The sequence below is a fragment of the Canis lupus genome, chromosome 17 (genome assembly GCF_003254725.2).
Source record: "Canis lupus dingo isolate Sandy chromosome 17, ASM325472v2, whole genome shotgun sequence".
Lineage (NCBI taxonomy): Eukaryota > Metazoa > Chordata > Mammalia > Carnivora > Canidae > Canis > Canis lupus.
The window spans coordinates 2,097,393-2,116,824 of NC_064259.1; the positions used below are offsets into that span (position 1 = coordinate 2,097,393).

General features: G+C 54.3%; 1 long non-coding RNA gene across 1 annotated transcript; it reads left to right on the forward strand.

Annotated features, from left to right (window-relative positions):
* Window positions 1-6,269: 6,269 nt before the first annotated feature.
* LOC112664909 (uncharacterized) lies at window positions 6,270-14,873 on the forward strand. Its single transcript, XR_003140112.3, has 5 exons — window positions 6,270-7,068; window positions 11,971-12,212; window positions 12,764-13,097; window positions 13,727-13,790; window positions 14,474-14,873. It is a non-coding gene; the product is annotated as an uncharacterized LOC112664909 (long non-coding RNA).
* Window positions 14,874-19,432: the final 4,559 nt, after the last annotated feature.

The window sequence follows — 19,432 nt, forward strand, 5'->3', positions numbered from 1 at the left end:
CAGCAGGTCCTCACACCACCACAAACCCACGCACTTCGCCCCAGCTCCTCGGCCCTCTTTTCCTGATTGATAAAATCGTTTAGTGAAGTCGGCCCCCTGCTTCCACGTTGGCACCACTGCAGGCCATTCTGCGCAGAGCCTGTGTTTAAAAATACAAATGGGGGGGATCCCTGGGTGGCTCAGTGGTTTAGCGCCTGCCTTTGGCCCGGGGCGCGATCCTGGAGTCCCGGGATCGAGTCCCGCGTCAGGCTCCTGGCATGGAGCCTGCTTCTCCCTCCTCCTGTGTCTCTGCTTCTCTCTCTCTATGTCTATCATAAATGATAAATAAATATATATTTAAAAAAAAAAAAAAAAAAAAAAATACAAATGGGGCGGGGGGGTGGGGGTTGCTCAGTCAGTTGTGCATCCAACTTGGTCTTGGCTCAGGTTGTAATCTCAGGGTGCTGAGTTCAAGCCCCGCCTTGGGCTCTACACTGGGCTTGGCGCCTACTTAAAAAATAAAAAATAATAGAAACTAAATAAAAATACCAACAGGATCGTGTCACTTGTGTGTTTAACCCTCCTCTCCCGGCTGCCCTGGCTCTGACCACCTCTCCAGCCACCTCCCTCCCGCCGGTCCTCTGCCCACCACACACTCAGGCCTCTCCACATCTCAATCTCACGTCCTTGCCACCAGGCCTTTGCCCATGCAGCTTTCCCTCCTTGCACCCTACGTGTCCTTCCCTAGAGAGGCCTTCCCTGGCCCTCTGCGTGGCCAGGGAGGCCTCCCTGTCACCCTCCTGGAGCTGGTGTGCGGTGATCTATTTGGCTACCATCAGCCTCCCCCTGACGACCTTCAGCCCCAGGTGCGTGGTACTTGCCGAGTGAGTGGGTTTGCGCTGCCGCTGACCACTTGCGTGTCAGGGTCAGGCTGAGTCTCATTAGTCTACCCGGGCTGGGGGCCCGCCCGGTACGTCAGTGAAGACAGTAAAGGAGAATCTGCTGAATGAACGTGGAAGGATGTAAAGAGAAGCCCCTCGCAGAGTTCACAGCCTTACTGCCACTGCCCTCACCCAAACCAGATCGGGTGACAGCCTGGAAGTGACAGCGCTGTGTGCGGGGAAATCTCACAGAGGCGCCACGCGCAGTCTCATCCAGCCTCGTGAGCAACACGGGCACGACTTACCACCCACATTGTAAAGACCAGACAACTGGGGCACACGCGGCTCGAGCAACTCGCAATGGAAGGAGCAAGGCTGCAATGTGAGCTGGGGAGCCAGCCCCAGTCCGCTGACGTTGGGGTGACAGCACCATGGGGACGGGGGTGCACAAGGCTGATCTTGGTCAGCACACGCAATCCCGCATCACCATTTCGGGGGGCTTCCGTCTTAAGCAGAGAGGGGGCTGTTTTATGTTGTTAAAAAAAAAAAAATCCTACTTTGGAAAAGAAGAATGATCGGGACGCCCTGAAGGACTGTCGCCAGGAGCAGTCCAGGCAGGCCGGAGGGGATCAGAGCGGCACTCATTGTATTCCTGTGGCCAAGGCCTTGGGATTCCTCCTTGAAGGGACGTCTTTTGAAACTGAACTACTTCTTCCAGAAGAATCGCCAGCAGCAGCCAAAAAAGATGTTTTGTGACCAGAATTTATCATGCGGCAGTAGGCAGCTTGGGGAGAATCCGTTAGACGTTCTGAAATCAGACGGCCCCTCGCCACAGAGCTGCTGTGCACCCGCACCCACCCAGGCCCAGCTGGTGCTCCCGGCCCAGGGACCCTCCCAGGAGAGCCGGTGCTCCCAGCCGAGGGATCAGCCCAGGAGAGCCAGTGCTCCCGGCCCAGGGCCCCACCCAGGAGAGCCGGTGCTCCCGGCCCAGGGATCAGCCCAGGAGAGCCAGTGACCCAGCCCAGGAACCCACCCAGGAGAGCCGGTGCTCCCGGCCCAGGGATCAACCCAGGAGAGCTGGTGACCCAGCCCAGGGACCCACCCAGGAAAGCCGGTGACCCGGCCCAGGGACCACCATCCAGCAAGCAGTGCAGCAAGAGCCAGAGCCGGGCCGGGGGCCTGGGGACGCTGAGACGTGACGCCCCTGATGGGACAGCCGACTTCCTCTGCAAAGGCCCAGGGGAGGATCCTTCAGGCTCTGCAGGCCCAGAGGCAAAACTGAGAACAGGGAGTGGGTCCTTGGGCAACGACCATTTTCAAGTGTGAAACCCATTCTTAGCTCACAGGCATCAGGCTGGACGGTGCTGGCCCCACTGTACCCCCTTAGTGACATTAACATTTCCTGCGGCCACCCCTGGCCTGTGGGGACAGCTCCGACGGGTCCGGGCTTTCACCCCACTGACAAGCCACAGAGGGAGCCTGCCGTCAGCTCGCTGCCGCTGAGGCTCCTGGGTCAGAGTCCAGGCCACTGTGCACTGCCAGCCTGAGCCACTGGCAGCAGCTTCGCCCCTGCCGCCGCCCCCCATCTCCCCGTGCTCCACGGGTGGCATTAGAGGCTGAGAACCAAGGCCTTGATTATCCTGGGTGGGGAGCACACCTGCCCTTGCTTCAGGGGAACCCTACACCTGTCTTGCAAAGGCCATTCCCTTAGCAGATATCCCCAAAAGTTTACTTAGGATGTCATCTGCGGGTGCCCGGAAATGTCACATGCCCTTGGAGAACTGTCTCCCGATGTTCTGTATTATTTGCACAAAGGGATATAGTCTTAGAAGTGTGGCAGAGGCTCTCAGCCCTGCATGCCTCAGCGTCCCACGGGGGTGCACACAGGGTCACTGGGGCTGCGGCCTTCCTGGAGCAGGCGGTTGGCATGGCCTGTTTTCCCCCTGGCTGTCAACCAGGAGCTGCTCTGGGTCCTTCCGTGTCCAGGGGATGCCCTAGGCCCTCCGCCTGTACCAGAGAAGCTCATTTCTCTAAGCCGGCAGGAAAGGCTTTACCCCCCGGAGTCTCTTTGTCCGAGGAGATCTCGCCTGATTAGTTCAGGCTCACCAGAGATAATCTCCGTTTTAATGATCAGCTCAGAGACCAGCGGTCTGGGGCCTTCGTTCCATCTGCAAAATGCTTTTACCTCCATCAGTGGTTTACCCACCCTGGGTAAACCCACCCATGCAGGTTCCACCTGCACCCAAGGGTCTGCTCATACACCCGGGGTGGAAATCTCTAAGGGCCGCCTACCACGGTAGGAGGTCTGCGTGTGGACTCGCTGTCCCAGTGCTGAGCAGAGCCTGCAGATGGTCACAACCGTGGCACCTGTCCACCTTTATATGTTTACTCGAGTCCGAGGTTTGGGTACAAGCACAGGGAGTGAAAGTCAGTGTTTCGTTGGAATCAGGTTAAAAGGCAGTGAAGCGAGCTCTCCGGAGGCGATTAAAATCACCTTTAATCAAGCTTGGCACTGGCGGAGGTCCAGGTGAGCCCTGGACACGATCACAAACCTGCCCCCTGGCGGGGAGGGTTCCGCAGGCTGTAGGCAGCGGGACCCCGTCCTCAGTCGGGGCTGCTTGCCTGGCGTCCCGGCGCCCCTCCAGCCCCGCGTGCTGAGTCCGGCCAGACCTCGCAGGCTTAGTTCATTCTTGGGGACGCGTCTGCCAAACCTGCTTTGCTGGGACAGGCTGGGCTGGCAAGGCCATCCTACGGGTCTCTGCCCTAGGAACCGTCACCCTTCGCTTTATTTTAGTATTATTTGTTAAATGTTTGAATTATTTCTATTTCTTTTTTTAAGATGTTATTTATTTATTCGTGAAAGACATGGAGAGAGAAGCAGAGACACAGGCAGAGGGACAAGCAGGCTCCCTGCGGGGAGCCCGACTTGGGACTCGATCCGGGACCCCGGGACCCCGGGGTCATGCCCTGGGCCGAAGGCAGGCGCTCCACCGCTGAGCCCCTGGGCGTCCCACCCTTTGCTTTAAAGTGCACTTGCTTTCTGTGTTTTTCCCATTTTGTCACGAGAACATCAACATGTCAACTCCAAGGTCAGGATTTAGCAGAATCAGTTTTTACGGTTTCGCCAAGGACATTCTGGAGAGACACCGGGCTTCGTTTCTGTTCTGTCTCGCTTTGCTGCACACGCGGGCAGAGCAGGGACCGGGGCAGCTCTGGGCCACCGTGAGTCACGCATCAGCGCTGCCCTCGGCGGCCTTTGCCCCCTCACCGCGACATCCTGGTGTCATCGCAGAGCTGCTGGCACCGCGCACGCCCTCGTGCCTGTAAGGACGCAGCTCTCATCTTTGCGGCTCCGGATTTGGGCAGCCGGTGACCGGAGTCCAGCTCGCCAGGCAAACAAAACAAAGCAAAGCCGAGTTGGCTCAGGAGGGGGAGGCGGCCCAGCCGGCCAGACAGGACTCGGGGCTCAGAGGCAGGGAGCAGCTCCCTCCTTCCCTGCCCGCCCTCCCCTCTGTGGCCTGGCCGGATTCCCTTCCCTCCCCCCGGGGGGAGCTTCCTGCAGGTGCACAGAACACCCCAGCGGCTCTCAAACCACACCTGCTTGGAATTCAAGAAATAGGAGCTCTTTGGTGTGGTGCCCGGAGATCCAGTGTCATGGAAGATTCCAGATGGCTCACTTAGAACCCCATGCCCTCCCCGTGGGTCTCTGCAGGGCCCGAGGTCGGGCTGGGCAGCCTTGTGGGTGGCCCTGGGGGCAGGCCAAGCCCTGGGACGGGTGCAGGGAGAGGGCGGGGTCCAACAGGGGTGCTGGGCAGACAGCCCGGTGGGGTTCACCATCACCAGACTGCCAAGGCCCTCCCGCAGGGAGCTGCTCTGGGCTGGGTGCTGCCCCTGGGTCCCGGAGCCCCTGCCTCCCGGCTCCTCCATGTCTCAGCTCCTTTCCTGTCAGGGCCCCCACTCAGGAAAGTAACTCTTCTAAATGGAAAGCCTGGGGCAGCCCACACGGTGCAACGGTCTGGCACTGCCTTCGGCCGGGGGCATGACCCTGGAGACCTGGGATCGAATCCCACGTCGGGCTCCCAGTGCATGGAGCCTGCTTCTCCCTCTGCCTGTGTCTCTGCCTCTCTCTCTCTTTCTCTCATGAATAAATAAATTTAAAAATATTAAAAATAATAATAAATGGAAAGCCTGGAGGGCTTTGTGGAAAGTAGAGTGAATGCTAAGGGAGGTTGGGCGTCATAAATAACGGCAGACGGGCCGATGGCCGGAACCGGCACGGGGGCACCTGGGTACAACGGCTGTTCCAGGGCATTCTGGAATAAAGAGCTGAAAATAAGGTTTGCCATGAAACACAAGGGCCTGTCTATACAGACCTGTGACTGAAAACTGGTGGGACTGTCCCCCGTCCTACGAGTCCAGAAAACCCGGCGGGCTCACGGACAGAGCCTCTGCTGCAGCGACCCTGGGGGACAGAGACAGGTGGACATCATGGAACTATTCTTTCTGTAAGGACATCTGATTAATCCCAATGATATTTAGAGAAAGCTGTGGTATTTGGAATTAAGAAACCAGCCATCTGTACTTGGACTTTTCTTACCTGGAGACGGGAGTGGGGAGAGCGGGCGCTCGGAGCCGCCCCAAGGCCACCGGCAGCAGAATCGCTAAGAGCATTTCTCTGGGTCTTAATACATCTTTGAAATAAGACAGGAGACATTCAGAGGCGCGGCGCCCTCCCTCCCCGGGGGCGAAGGCAGGCTTATTCACGGCCTTCCCCGTCCCACACCGGCGCCTCCAGGAGGAAAATAAAACTGCGTGTTTATTACAGCGGCGGGCACCGGGCTCATCCTCCACTCGTCATCGTTTCTGGGATCGTTCTGTCCCCCGAACGCTGGCGCCAATAAAACTCTTCCCCAACCGTGCCCCATGGCACATACATTGAGAGAAATGATTGGCAAAAACCGTTTTGAGGTCAAAAACTTTGAGGGAATGGGGGCGCCAGGGTGGCTCAGACGGTTAAGCATCAGACTCTTGGTTTTGGCTCAGGTCATGATCTCAGGGTTGTGGGATCGAGCCCCACGTCGGGCTCCACGCTGGGCATGGCGCCTGCTTGGGATTCCCTCTCCCTCTGCCACCCCTCCTGCCACTAGTGCACGCACACGTGGGAAGAAAGAGAAAAGAAGGAAGGAAGGAAGGAAGGAAGGAAGGAAGGAAGGAAGGAAGGAAGGAAGGAAGGAAGGAAGGAAGGAAAGAGAGAGAGAGAGAGAGAAAGAAAGAAAGAAAGAAAGAGAGAGAGAGAGAGAGAGAGAGAGAGAGAGGAGAGGAGAGGAGAGGAGAGGAGAGGAGAGGAGAGGAGAGGAGAGGAGAGGAGAGGAGAGGAGAGGAGAAGAAGAGAAGAGAAGAGAAGAGAAGAGAAGAGAAGAGAAGAGAAGAGAAGAGAAGAGAAGAGAAGAGAAGAGAAGAGAAGAGAAGAGAAGAAAGAAGAAAAACCCACAACAAAAAACACCTTTGAGGAAATCTCCAATGCTGCGTCTGTTCTGGAAAGTGCTAAGAAACTGTTTCTGGGTAACAAACCCTTACCCGTGGCCGGGTGGGGCATCGCCCCGATTCCAAAACGACCCCAACCAACGTTCCTTGGGCAACACTGTCAAAGGCGCGGTCAATCTCTGAAGCAGTAGTTACTAGAAGTTTGCGGGACATACACCAAAAAGACGGATTGCAGACCAGGAGCCCTTAAACGAAAACAAGGGGGGGGCTCGGGTGCTGAGGAGGGGCGAGGTCCCCGCTCCCAGTAAGTGGTTACCACATTAGAATTGTCTTAAATGCCAGAGAATTGGTTAGTGGGTACCTCCTACCAACTTTTGGGAAACACTGTGAGTTTGGCTCACGATTTCCGGGGGCACATGGGAGAGGTGACCGAGGTCAAGCTAGTCTTGCAGAGTTAATCTGTTTGCATGACCAAGCTGGGGTTGTTTGCTCAGGGAATGCTCAAGGCTGGTGTCTGTTTGCTTTGGATGCTGACACGCACGGCGCTGGCGGGCGGGGAAGAGGGCCGAGCGCACCGGGCTCCACCGTGAGCCTCAGGACCCGATCTTCTTAGTGATAAAACCCACAAGAATGTAAAAATACTAGACGCCGAGGGCCGGACCGTGAGGGTAGCTTTTCAGAAAGCCAATCCCACTCTGATGGAAAATGAACTTTGACCCGCGTGGTAAGATTCTCACAGGCCAGGTGTGGGCGGGGAGGATGGGGGAGCACAGTTGAGCCCTGTCAGACAGCGGGGTCCCCCGGGGGCACAGGTCTCACCGAGGGGGCCCAGCACCCCCTACGCCCGCCCCCCCACTCCCTCAGTCCTCAACCTCCCTGCTCTGCCCCCACTTCCCGCTAAGAGCTGAACCTGCTTTTCTGCTTTGCTCAGACCCTGGCGCTCCGTGTACCAGTCCATTCCGCAAACATTTCCTGCACCAGGACTTATTCCAGGCCCCGGGCACGCAGCCGCAGGGAGCCCGCAGGCAAAGGAAATCCCTGCCTCCACAGAGCCTAAATCCTAGTGGGGGAGACCAACCGAAAAGCCCTACCTGGAAGGCCAGGGGAAGTGGGAGCATGACGCGGGGAGAGGGGAGTAAGGGTGACCGCGTGAGTGTGTGCAGACGTGTGCGTGTGGCAGAGTCAAGGAGGCGGGAGGAGGGGCAGGGAGCAGAGCCGTGGCCTGCACGGAGCTGAGGGAGGGAGGGCCCAGCCGCAGGGCAGCCCCCACCCCCAGCACAGTGGAGGAGGGGCTGCGTGCACCTGCAGGGGCTGCCCCAGGAGAGAAGGCCAGGTGCGGGGCGGGGTGCGGGCCTCTCTACCCCGGGGGAGCCCCTAGGGAGGCAGGACGACAAGCGGGGCTCCCGTGGCCCCCGGAGCAGAGGCTGGGGCGAGACAGGACAGGTTCTGGAGCGGATCTGAGGAGGCGGGCGGGCCGGGGTGTCCGCGGCCGCGGAGGACACTGCACAGGTGGATGCTGAGTGGGGACGCTGGGCCGTCAGGGTGGGGGCGACGGTGGGGTCCCGGCAGGGTCGGTGTCCTGCGAGCCGGAGCAGGGACTGTGAGGCCACCCCTGGAGCACCGCGGGGGCCGAGGCCCTGTAGTCTGTCCAACCGTCCGTCCGTCTGGGGGACAGAAGGGGTCGCCGGGCATCCCCCCACCCACCCAGCCCCGCCGGCCTGGTTTCCCTCCTCACTCAGCCCCTGCACCCCTGCCCAGGCCCAGCACAAGATGCGCGGGGGACAGAACCCCAGGAGGCCCACCTGCGCTCCCCTTCCCTGACCTGCATGTGCGATGCGTACCTGTTTGTATTAGACACGGTATGTTAGTTGAGAAAAATCAGAAAAATAACTCGGGGCTTCCAGAGTGTTCTCATGCACACCCTTCCTGTCTCAGTGAAGGTTTTCACGGACCCCCGACCGGAACGAACACCAGCCAGCTCCTCCACGTAGGAAGGAAGTAGTTAGGTCCAAGAGCAAGAGCATTTGGGGAGCAGAGGGGAGGCTGACACCTGCGGGGAGGCAGGGGGAGGCGACGGAGGGCACCGCAGAAGCGCGGCATGGAGCTTCTCTTTCTCTCATAAATAAATAAAAATTTTATTTATTTATTTTTTTAAATGTTTATTTATGATAGTCACAGAGAGAGAGAGAGAGAGAGAGGCAGAGACACAGGCAGAGGGAGAAGCGGGCTCCATGGAGCCCGACGTGGGATTCAATCCCGGGTCTCCAGGATCGCGCCCTGGGCCAAAGGCAGGCGCTAAACCGCTGCGCCACCCAGGGATCCCTTCTTTTTTTTTTTTTTTTTGATTTTAAAAAAGAGAAGAAGAAAGAAACTGTTTTGCTCTGCTGCATTCCATCACCTCAGTGCACAGGCTGCAGGGGGATGGTCAGGAAGGGCCAGAGGAGGCCGTCACACATGGGGCTGTCGCAGGGACGTAAGAACAGAAGAAATGAAACGACTGTTCTTTAAAAAAAAAAAAAAAATTTATGTACGTACTTGACAGAGAGAGAGCAGGGCCAGGGGGAGCAGCAGAGCGAGAGGGAGAAGCAGCTCCCCGCTGAGCAGGGAGCGGATGTGGGGCTGGATCCAGGGACCCCGAGATCATGACCTGAGCCCAAAGCAGACACTCAACCACCCGAGCCACCCCGCTGCCCCTGAAATGACTATTCTTAGCAGATGACAGGATCGTAAAGCCCAAGGAAAAGAATGGGAGCAGCTTCAGAAATAGAGCCCCGTAAGTTCGTATTACAAAATCAATGTTAGGAAAGACAGAGGCTTTTCCATATGCGAACAGTAATCAGTCTCGATAACTGCATTAAAAAGCGGATTAACTTGGAATAAACCTAATAGCCATTCTGAAGGTGCCATGGGCACGTTTCTCCTTTTTCCCACTCGGTTATTCACTTAACACGGTCCGTTTGCACCCTCCCCGCCCCCCCACCCCAGCTTTCCTGGGGCACAACTGACAAAACTGCATGTATGTAAATGTGTGTGACGTTCACGAAGACTTGATTGCTTTAGGGTAGTTTTAGGTTCACAGCAAAGTTAGGAGGAAGCACAGAGATTTCCCCGGGAGCCCCCTCCCCCGAAGCCCGCCTGGCCAGTGTAGACGAAACAGGGTGCAAACTGAGGCATCGTCAATACCCAGAGTCCAGAGTTCGCCTTAGGATGCGCTTTTGGTGTGGATGCGGGCGGGGGTAACCACGTGCAGCCATCACCATGGCGTCACGGCCCTAAAACCCCTGTGAGCCCCACCGGCTCATCCCTCCCTCCAGCCCCCCAGCCCCCCAGCCGGCTCTGCTGTCTCCACGAGGTCACACAGCTGTGATCGTGCGGTGGCCTTTTCGGGCTGGCTCTTCCACTTGGCAGCGCGCACGTCGGCCCCTCCGTGTCTCTCCGTGGCTCGATGGCTCATCGCTCATCGCTCGGCGGTGGACAGGGGGTTCCACCGCTTAACCGTTCCCGTGGTTGCTTCCGCCGGTGGCTGGCAGCTGGGAACAAGGCCGGGCGCAGGTTCTGCGTGGCCCGGAGTTTTCGGCTCCTCGGGGCGCACACCAGGAGCGCCTGCTGACCGTGGGGGGCACGTCGGGCTTTGTCAGAAGCGGCCCCCCTGTCCTCCGCAGGGGCCACACTGTTCTGCGTCCCCACCAGCGAGGAGTGTTCACGCTGCTCACATCGTCGCCAGAGCTGGCGTCGAGCGTTCTGGGCTTTGGCAGTTCTCCGGGCAGCCGCGGGGCCTGGCGGGATCTGAGCTTGCATTTCCCTGCCCGACGGGAGGCGGGAGGCGGGCGTCTTTCCTGGGCTTACCGGCCCGCTCCGGTCTCCCTCGGTGACGGTCGGCTAAGGTCACGGATCTGGCTTTCAGGAGGTCGTTGGTTCTCTTATCCCTGAGTGTTAAGTCTTTTGTGTAGTTTGGATACCGGCCCTCTCTCAGGTGTGTCTTCCGTAAATATTTCCCCTGGGCTTTGTGGGTCTTCTCACTGTCTCCACATTGTCTTTCACGGAAGCTTTTCATTTTTTTTAAAATTTTTTTTATTTATTTATGATAGTCACACAGGGAGAGAGAGAGAGGCAGAGACATAGAGGGAGAAGCAGGCTCCATGCACCAGGAGCCCAACGTGGGACTCAATCCCGGGACTCCAGGAACGCGCCCTGGGCCAAAGGCAGGCGCCAAACCACTGCGCCACCCAGGGATCCCCGAAGCTTTTCATTTTAACAGAATCCCGCTCTGTCTGTTCCTTCCCAGATCGTGCCTGTGGCGTTGGAGCTAAGAAGGCACCGCCTCACCCAAGGGCACCTAGGCCTTCTGCTACCTTCTCTTCCAGGAGTTTCATGTTCTGGGTTTTCCATTCAGGTCTACGATCAATTCTGAGTTAATTCTTGTGAAGGTGTCCGGTCTGGGTCCAGAGTCGTCCTTCTGCACGTGGATGCAGTTCTCCGGCAACATCCATAGTTAAAGACTATCTTTGTTCCGTCGTAATGCCTCTGCTCTTTGTCAGAGACCAGGTGCCTATGCTTACGTGGCTCTACTTTTGGCCAATTGATGATTTGTGTATATGTCATCAAATGGTCATCACGATCAAGCTGATTAACACACCCATGGCCTCGCAGGTGACCTTTTAGTCGTACGTGCGTGTGACAAGTATACAGCACGGTCTCATCGACTACAGTCACTGGGCCTTATTTCTGTTTCCTTAAGTGCCTTTAAAAGGCCTTGAGTAAATAGATGGGAAGCCATATACACAGGTGATCAATAGATGTATCAAAAGACCATGCCTGACCTCTCCAGAAATTTCAAGTGTAAGTCAGAGCAAGGAGTCTGGTAAGGCCTTGGCAGACAGGAAGGAGGGTGACCAGTGAAGGTTTGGGGAGACTTCATATTAGCTTGTGGCAAAATGCAAACTTGTGCAACTTTTCTGAAAAGCAGTATGGACACACGCCCAGCACCCCCACACCCACACACTGTGTGCATTTTGCATTTGGTCCCGGGCTGCCCTCCTCCCTGGGGAATCACAGAACAAAGTAAGGTGCCTTCCCTGAGAGTAGATGATGTGACAACTGGCCTCTCACGACGTCTTTCTAGATGAGTGGTTCTCCTACCCTCACTGTAGAGAAGGATAAGGAGACCCTCGTCTCTCGTGTCCCAGTGTGTGTTCACGGGACAGGTACCAAGGGGAGTGAGTAGAAGAGAGACATCACGTCCCCAACCACAAGCTGGATCATGATGTCGCTCGAGAACAGGTCCTACGTGGAGCCTCACCAATTCATTGTGACTAGAGGCCCAGACAGACGCCCTTCTGACAGTGGGTCAGCCACACTGCCTTAGGAAAAGATGTGGGTCACCCTGGATCGTGACGCCGTGGTGGCCAAGGAGCCATAATTGAATGACCCAAGAACCTTTTTCAGAGCCTTTTTAAAGAGCCATAAAGAATGTGCTTCTTTGGGGTATTATGGGGACAGGAGCCCCATGACCTGTTAAATTCCTTAATTCTAGTTTCTCTTTTTACATCTCATTCTCTTGCCACCCAATACTCTCCATGCGGGACTCCCCCATCACATTCTAACAAACACAAAACCAAAACCACAGGGACTGCTCTCATCGTGCTAAGTGACCAACACCCTCGGCAGGGAGACCCCGGGTGATCCGCTCTGCTCCAAAGGGATGGCAGGCTGGCTGGGGTCAGGAGGCTTCCGAGTGAGCAGTCTGCCTCCTGACCGACTGGAACTCCTCGCGCAGTGTGTGTCTTCGCCCAGTCCTGCCATCCCCTCAACACTCGCCTCCAGATCCGGGGAGCACTGGAAAGAGAAGCACTATTCAACAATAACGAGGTGGGGACCAGAGAGGAGATTTTTAGAGATGAGATCATTAGGGATGAGATTTTTAGCATGTGTAAATATTTTAGAAACTCCCCAAGAATTTTTTAAGAGAGAATATGTGTGGAAGCCAGACAGGGGGGCAAAGGGGAGAGAGGGAGAATCTTTTTTTTTTTTTTAAAGATTTATTCATTCATGAGAGACATAGAGAGAGGCAGAGACACAGGCAGAGGGAGAAGCAGGCTCCCTGCGGGGAGCCCAACATGGGACTCAATCCCGGGACCCCAGGATCACACCCTGGGCCGGCGGCAGATGCTCAATCGCTGAGCCACCCAGGCTGCAATCTTTTTTTTTTTTTTTAAGATTTTATTTATTGGGGAGAAGAGAGCGAGCACACAGGTAGAAAGAGAAGGAGAGGGAGAAGCAGGCTCCCCACTGAGCAGGGAGCCGCATGTGGGGCTCAATCCCAGGACCCCGAGATCGTGACCTGAGCCAAAGGCAGAGCCACCCAGGAGCCCCTACAGTTCTATTTCTTAATTTTTATTTTTGTTCTTTTGGGGCTTCAGCAAAATGACGTGGATGCTATGAACTTAACAATTCCATTTGGGAAGATCTGTCACCTAACAAAGCAAAGCTGCCTCACTGCCACATGCAGAGCAGAGTGAGAAGAATCATGCGTGCTGCCTCCCACGGCCAAGGAAAGCTGCGCCCGTGGCGAGGGGAGAGGAGGGCCGGCATCCGAGGGGCAGAGGACCAGACGACAACTTCATTCTCTCCCCAAAAAAGAGGGGACTGGACTCCCCTGGGGACCTGGCTCAGGCTCCCCACACACTGCCGCGACGGGGCCCTTAAGCATCTCTCAGTCCCGGGACCAGAAGTCCTAGATGGATGTGGCAGCAGGTCGGGTTTCTGGGGAGGGCGTGTCCTCACGTGCCCTTTCCTGTTCTCGGAGGCAAGGGCAGGGCAGGAGCGAGCTCACTTGACCCGAATCACTGCCTCGAGGCCCTTCTCCATGCACAGCCACCCCGGGGGTATCAGGAACCGGGGTGTGTCCCCCAGCCCGTCACAGCTAGGACTCAGGTTGGCCCCGGGTTGAAGACATTAGGTGCACGGCGCTCGTCCCGTGCCTCCCAGTGAAGGGGCGCGGGGCCTGAGGAGCCCAGGTGAGCCGGGGGACGAGGGTGAGCAGAGGCTGGAGCCCACGAACCCTGCGAGGCCTGCCCTGCGGCCCGGGCTCTGCCAGCGGGAGTCCCAAGGGCGAGTGCCCACTCCCTCCTGTTCCCTCTGAAAACAGGCCTCTGGAATAGTCATTTTTGACGTGATTCAAAATCAAGATGACAGGCCGGGGTTTACACGTGCAGGGTGCCCCCGCCCCCCCTCCCTCAGTGCTCCCGCACCAGTGGGCGTATCCCCCCCTCCTGCACAAACCGCTGCAGGGGCCCCTCGCTCTGCTTCTCAAGGGGTCAGGGGACCGACTGTGAGCCGCCCGGGGCCACTGCGGCGAGCGCCCGGTGTCCTTTCCTTTTCAGATACTACAAACCTTGCCTCGGTCTGCAGTGCAAACTCCAAAACGTGGCAAAGGGTGGAGCAAAGGTAAGTAAGTGCCCTCTGCATTTCAGCAGACAGGGCAGTGGTCTCCACTCGCGCTCACCCCAATAGCACGGGGGCGCGCGGTTTCCCAGCAGCCTCACTGACCTACGGATTTTCGCTAATAAATCCAATATTATGAGGAGGATACAAAAAAATGATGTCTCGGTGTACTGACAATTTGCACGCTCTCAGGAGTGAAGCTGAACATCTTTCCCTTGCTCGAGGGCACGTGTCCCGGAGTGATCTATGACTGGCCCGTTCTTCTATTATTAGTTTTCTCACTTCCTACAAGTTCTTTATGTATCAGAAAAATCAGCCTCCTGTCATAGCAGCTCCAGATCCTTTTCTGAGTCTGTCTATGCTTATGGCTTTTTAAAGTCTTTTTAGTTCAAGGGGCACCTGGGGGCTCAGTCGGTTAAGCATCCAGCTCTTGATTTAGGCTCAGGCCATGATCTCAGGATTGGGGGATCGAGCCCTGCTTGGGTTCTGCACTGGGTGTGGGGCCTGCTTGGGATGCTCTCCCTCCTTCTCCTTCTGCCCCCCCCACCTCACTGTGTGTGCACGTGTGTTCTTTCTTTAAAATAATAAATAATAATGTCTTTTTAGTTCATGATATTTTGATTTTTATGTGATCTTTTTTTTAAATGGAATTTGTTTTTTTAGATTTTTTTTTTTTTATTTGACAGAGAGAGCACAAGCAGGGGGAATGGCAGACAGAGGAAGAGGGAGAAGCAGACTCCCCACTGAGCAGAGAGCCCGATGCGGCGCTTGATCCCAGGACCCTGAGACCATGACCTGCGCCAAAGGCAGACACTTCACTGACTGAGCCACCCAGTGCCCCATTTTTATGTGGTTTTAACTTACTTTTATGGTTAATGGATTACTGAGTCCTAGGGGAAAAGACTCTGTTTACCCCACTGGTGAGTTATCACCCTTTATATTAAATTTTTGTGCACCGGGGCAGCTCAGTTCATGATTCTGGGGTCCTGGGATCGAGCCCCATGTCAGGCTCCCTACTCCGCAGGGAGTCTGCTTCTCCCTCTACCTCTGCTGCTCCCTTTGCTTGTGTTTCTGCACCCTCTCTCTGTCAATAAATAAAATCTTTAAAAACAAATTCATTCACTCCTTCATTCATTCTCATGCACCTCTGGGTTTAAAGAACAGAGCTGTATAGAGTGGGCATAGGGCTGGCACCTGCCAGTCCTCTCTCCTACTGCACTGATTCTATTTGTATTTGTCCACTGAGGCTCCCTAAGAAGCACCAGGGAGGAATCCTAATTTTGAGGCCTATCTTGATGAAAGCTGCTCTTTGCATGAAATGACCACTCACGTCAGTGTCAGGACCGGAGTGATCCTATGCCGCTCTCTCTCCCTCCCAGCCCCTTGGCGGACGATTAAGAACCACAGCCGTTTACACAAATTGGCCCCGGGTTCTCAAGCATCTGAACGCCTCCTATGCATGGGGGACAGGACGCCGACAGGTGGGACCCTGCCCCTGTGGTGTTCACAGGCTAGAGGCTGTGCCTGAGCACCGGAGCTGCGGAATGGGAAGCAGCCTACCGCTGCTAGACGCTGAGCTCTGACAGCCTGCTTTCACCGGGTTCTGGAAGTCCCATCACCATCTGACATGAAAGGGGGCGGTTACTGAGCAGCTTCCCCTTCCTGCTCCAGAACTACCAGAATATGAACATTAGGGAGACATCGACACATGGAGGATACAGTCTTCCTTTTAAGGCCCAGGCTTGCCTGACTGGGGATAAACATCACTGGAAACGAGATGTGGCTTCGCCCGGGCCTGTTTACCCCACGCAGGCTGCCCACCCGCCAGAACAGGTTTTTGGTTTGGTTTAGCTCGTATTTCATGTGCCCGTCTGCAGAGACAGCAGAGATCTTCTCAATTTCCAAGCCCCAGTGACGTAGTCACCTCATCGCTCTGGTGTGGAAGCCACTACTGCACTTCAACGGCCTCCATTTGCAAAGCATTAACATCACCTCTTGCAAGCAGCATCAGCTGAAGAGCTCACGGATCCACGACGCAGAGCACTCCCTGTGCTGCACGTCGTCACTCAACCATTGCCTCACGTTGACAGAGCTGACAAATCACAGATTTCTAAAGCTGTAACAATACAGCTGCTTTTTACTTACTCATCTTTTTGAGAGAGGAGAGAATCTCCAGCAGACTCATGTTCAGTGGAGCCCAATGCGAGGTTTGATGCCACGACCCTGAGGTCATGACCTGAGCTGAAACCAAGAATCAGACGTTTAGCCGACTGGGCCCCCAGGTGCCCCCCAAAAAGGGGCTGCTTTTTAGATATCAATAAGAGATTTTCTATTAGTAAGAAGGAATTTGTTTCCTGCACCTCTCTTATTGCCCTTCTCACTAGAAGCGGCTGGGCCTCATCTTACCTCAAACCCCATGACCGTTCTGTTCTGTATGGATATTGCTTGCATTTGTGCAAATTTGCTAGTAGCCCGGACGGTTTTGGAAGGCACAATCTTTTATCTCTGCATTTCCAATCCTGGGTATATAAAAACGTACTGCCCTTAAAAACAAAAATCAGGTTTTCGGAGGGTAGGGGCAGCAGCAACAGCACTTTTGGGTCCTCCCAAATCTTGACCTGAAACAGAACCACAGGCATCTATAACAGAACTAGGGACAGGCAGCACTGACAGGGGTGGGCAATGCCCTGCTGAGGGGAAAGTCAAATGGTAAAAGATGTTAGCTGGGGTTTCTAAGAGTCAAGTACACACCTGCCAAATGACCCAGCCATTCCACTCAAGAGAAATAAAAGCACATGTTCACAAACAGACGAGTACATAAATGTTCGCAGCGGCTTTATTTACATCAGCCCAAATGTCCATGAACAGGAGGACGGGCACACAAACCGTGGTGTCCCCACACAATAGCCACCCCTTAGCAATAAGAAGGAGTGTTACTACCAACAGACACGGCATGGGCGAATGGCAAAATAATTATAGGGAGTGAAACAAGCTCTCACCATAGAGTTAATGTTGTAGCACCCGATTTATATAAAATCTTAGAAAAATACAAATTGGTTTATAGTGACAGAAAGTAGATCAGTGGTCGCCTGGGGCTGGGATCAGGAAGGGATGGATTTCAGAGTGGCATGAGAAAACCCTGGGGTGACAGGCCGTTCTGGCAGGGGCTTCACAGGGGACTCCATAGCCCACTTTACACAGGTGCCATCTGCTGCCCCCCAAGCACAGTCCCACAAAGACATTAAAAAGCAAAGTGGTGTGGTGACTCCACAAAGCCGACACGCGGATATGAGGGACAGGGCCCGCCCACCAGGGTCTGCTTATCTGTGGGGAAAAGCATGGCTTTTCAGAGGGACCATGAAAGGACGCCCCAAAGGAGCCAACAGGCGTCCACTGAGAAGTGTGGTGGGCCAGCCTGAGGACAGCAGCTGGAGTAGGACACTTGTCCCCCCTGGTGGTGAATGGGTGCAAGGGACCTGCTGCAAGGAGGTCTGAGGGCTGGAGCCAGGTAGCCTAAGATCCACAGCAGCCGTCCCAGCAGGGACCCATGCTGTGGGGACAGAGCCAGCACCAGCAGGACAGGGTCAACGGAGACAGGAAGAAGGACTCGATGCGGGTGGGGCAGGGCCAGAGCCGGGAGAGCTCTGGAAGCTAGCTGCCATACTTTTAACATTAGTCAGAATTCAACAGAAAAGAGAATTATGTGAAGTGAGAAAAACTACCTGAACTTAATGTTTATAAAAATGAGCAACTGGAAAGTATCGATCCCACACAGAACTATTCTCAGAAAAAAAGACAAAGGAGCAGAACAAACACCTTACAGACAGCAAGACATGCCAGAAAGATGTACCCACCGAATAGATCCAAATGAACTGTTTCGAAACACAAAAAATGAGATCCAAGATGGGAAGACGACAAATCAGCATGAGAAAATACCAGAAATAAGGTGACAGAGCTCAAGCAAACTAGAAAGACAAGAAAATTAATTTCAGAAATGAGAATCAAGAGCAATGACAGAAAATAATGCCTTTAGAGATGGGACATCAACAGGAGAACAACTTTTAAAAAACAAACTTAAGAGATGCAAGAGATTCAAGAAAATGTGGAAAATATAGGGGATGGGCAAATCAGATTTCAACAAAGAGATAACAAAGTCCCCCCAAAACAGAACTCCAAAGCATGAAACATAGAACACTGAGCTGCTGTGCCAGGAACCCCTCCTGAAATAGCGGATTTGATTTGAAAGTACGCACACAGAGCCTCCTGAGCTCCTGCAAACACCAACCCCGGGTGGTCAACACATGACAGGGTCTAACACAGTCAGAGTAGCAGGGAAACCACACCTCGGGACATGGAAGCAAAAAGAGGACGTGACTCGTAAGAAAAAGAGACTCATTAGGCTTTTCATGATGGAAGAGAACGAAATAAATATTTCAGATACTCAAGGAAGGAAATTGTGAGCCAAGGATTTCATATCCTACAAAACTGATCTCAAGCATAAAGCAAACTAAGTTCAACGGGGGAGTCAGGGCGTGTGGTTCCCAAGGTGACACTGACCCAACGTGCTTGTGCGAGTAAGTACATAGAAGTGAGACGAGATGAGGTGAGGACAAGTGGGGCAGATTTTATTGTACAATGGTCAACACTGTACATCCAGTGCTATTCTCACCATCACAGCAGCATAATATACTAGAATCCACAATACTTCATGTTGAAGTGGAAAAAGCAAGTGCATACTTAAGGAGTATCAGTCCCATGAGTCTCAGCAAGGAAGGTCACACAGATACCATATAGAAGAGTTAAGTACCCTGAAATCCTGAGTTTCTATTGGGAATATCAATATGAGCTCAAATATTGTATCTTTAAATGTGTGTACATGTTAATTGTTTGATAATTCTATTCACTAAAAGGCCTAGAAGCCATGACCAACCCTCTAGCGATGAGCACCAAGCATCTGAAATACCTTTTCTGCCATTAAAAGAAACTAGACATTCTGGGGCTCCTGGCTGACTCTGGGGAGGAGCAAGCGACTCCTGATCTTGAGGTCATGAGTTCCAGCCCCACGAAGGAAGGAAGGGAGGGAGGGAGGGAGGAAGGAAGACAGACAAACTAGAGATTCTTTGAGAAACAGCCAATTCCAGATCTGGAGCAGGAAAAGTACAAGATGGGTCTAGAGAACCTTGACACACCAGACTGCAACAGAGCCAGTGATGACTGGGTACACATGCGTGCGAGGTCTGTACACATACGTGTGTGCACACGTGGACTGTGTGTGAGTGGGCCCACGGTGTGCACCTAGGTACGGGTGTGGTCCGTGCATGTGTGTGCACGTGTGAATATAAAACAAATCAAGAGCCAACCTGAAGAGCCTCTCTCCTACAGGCCAAAGCTACAATTTGGGTTCAATGAAGATAAAAATTGCAATGACCTGAAACCTATTAAACAGGCTTAAGTACATGATCTCATGATACATACATGTTATAAAAATACATAAATAGAAAACCTTAAGTGGTCACTTTCTAAGGATGACAGGGAATCAATGATCTTTGCATGTACCCTATCCTGCCTTTCCGAAATGAATGCTACCACTGGGTAACCAAATAGCAGATGAGAGAAAGTGTCTTCTTCTAAAACTGTTCCAGCCA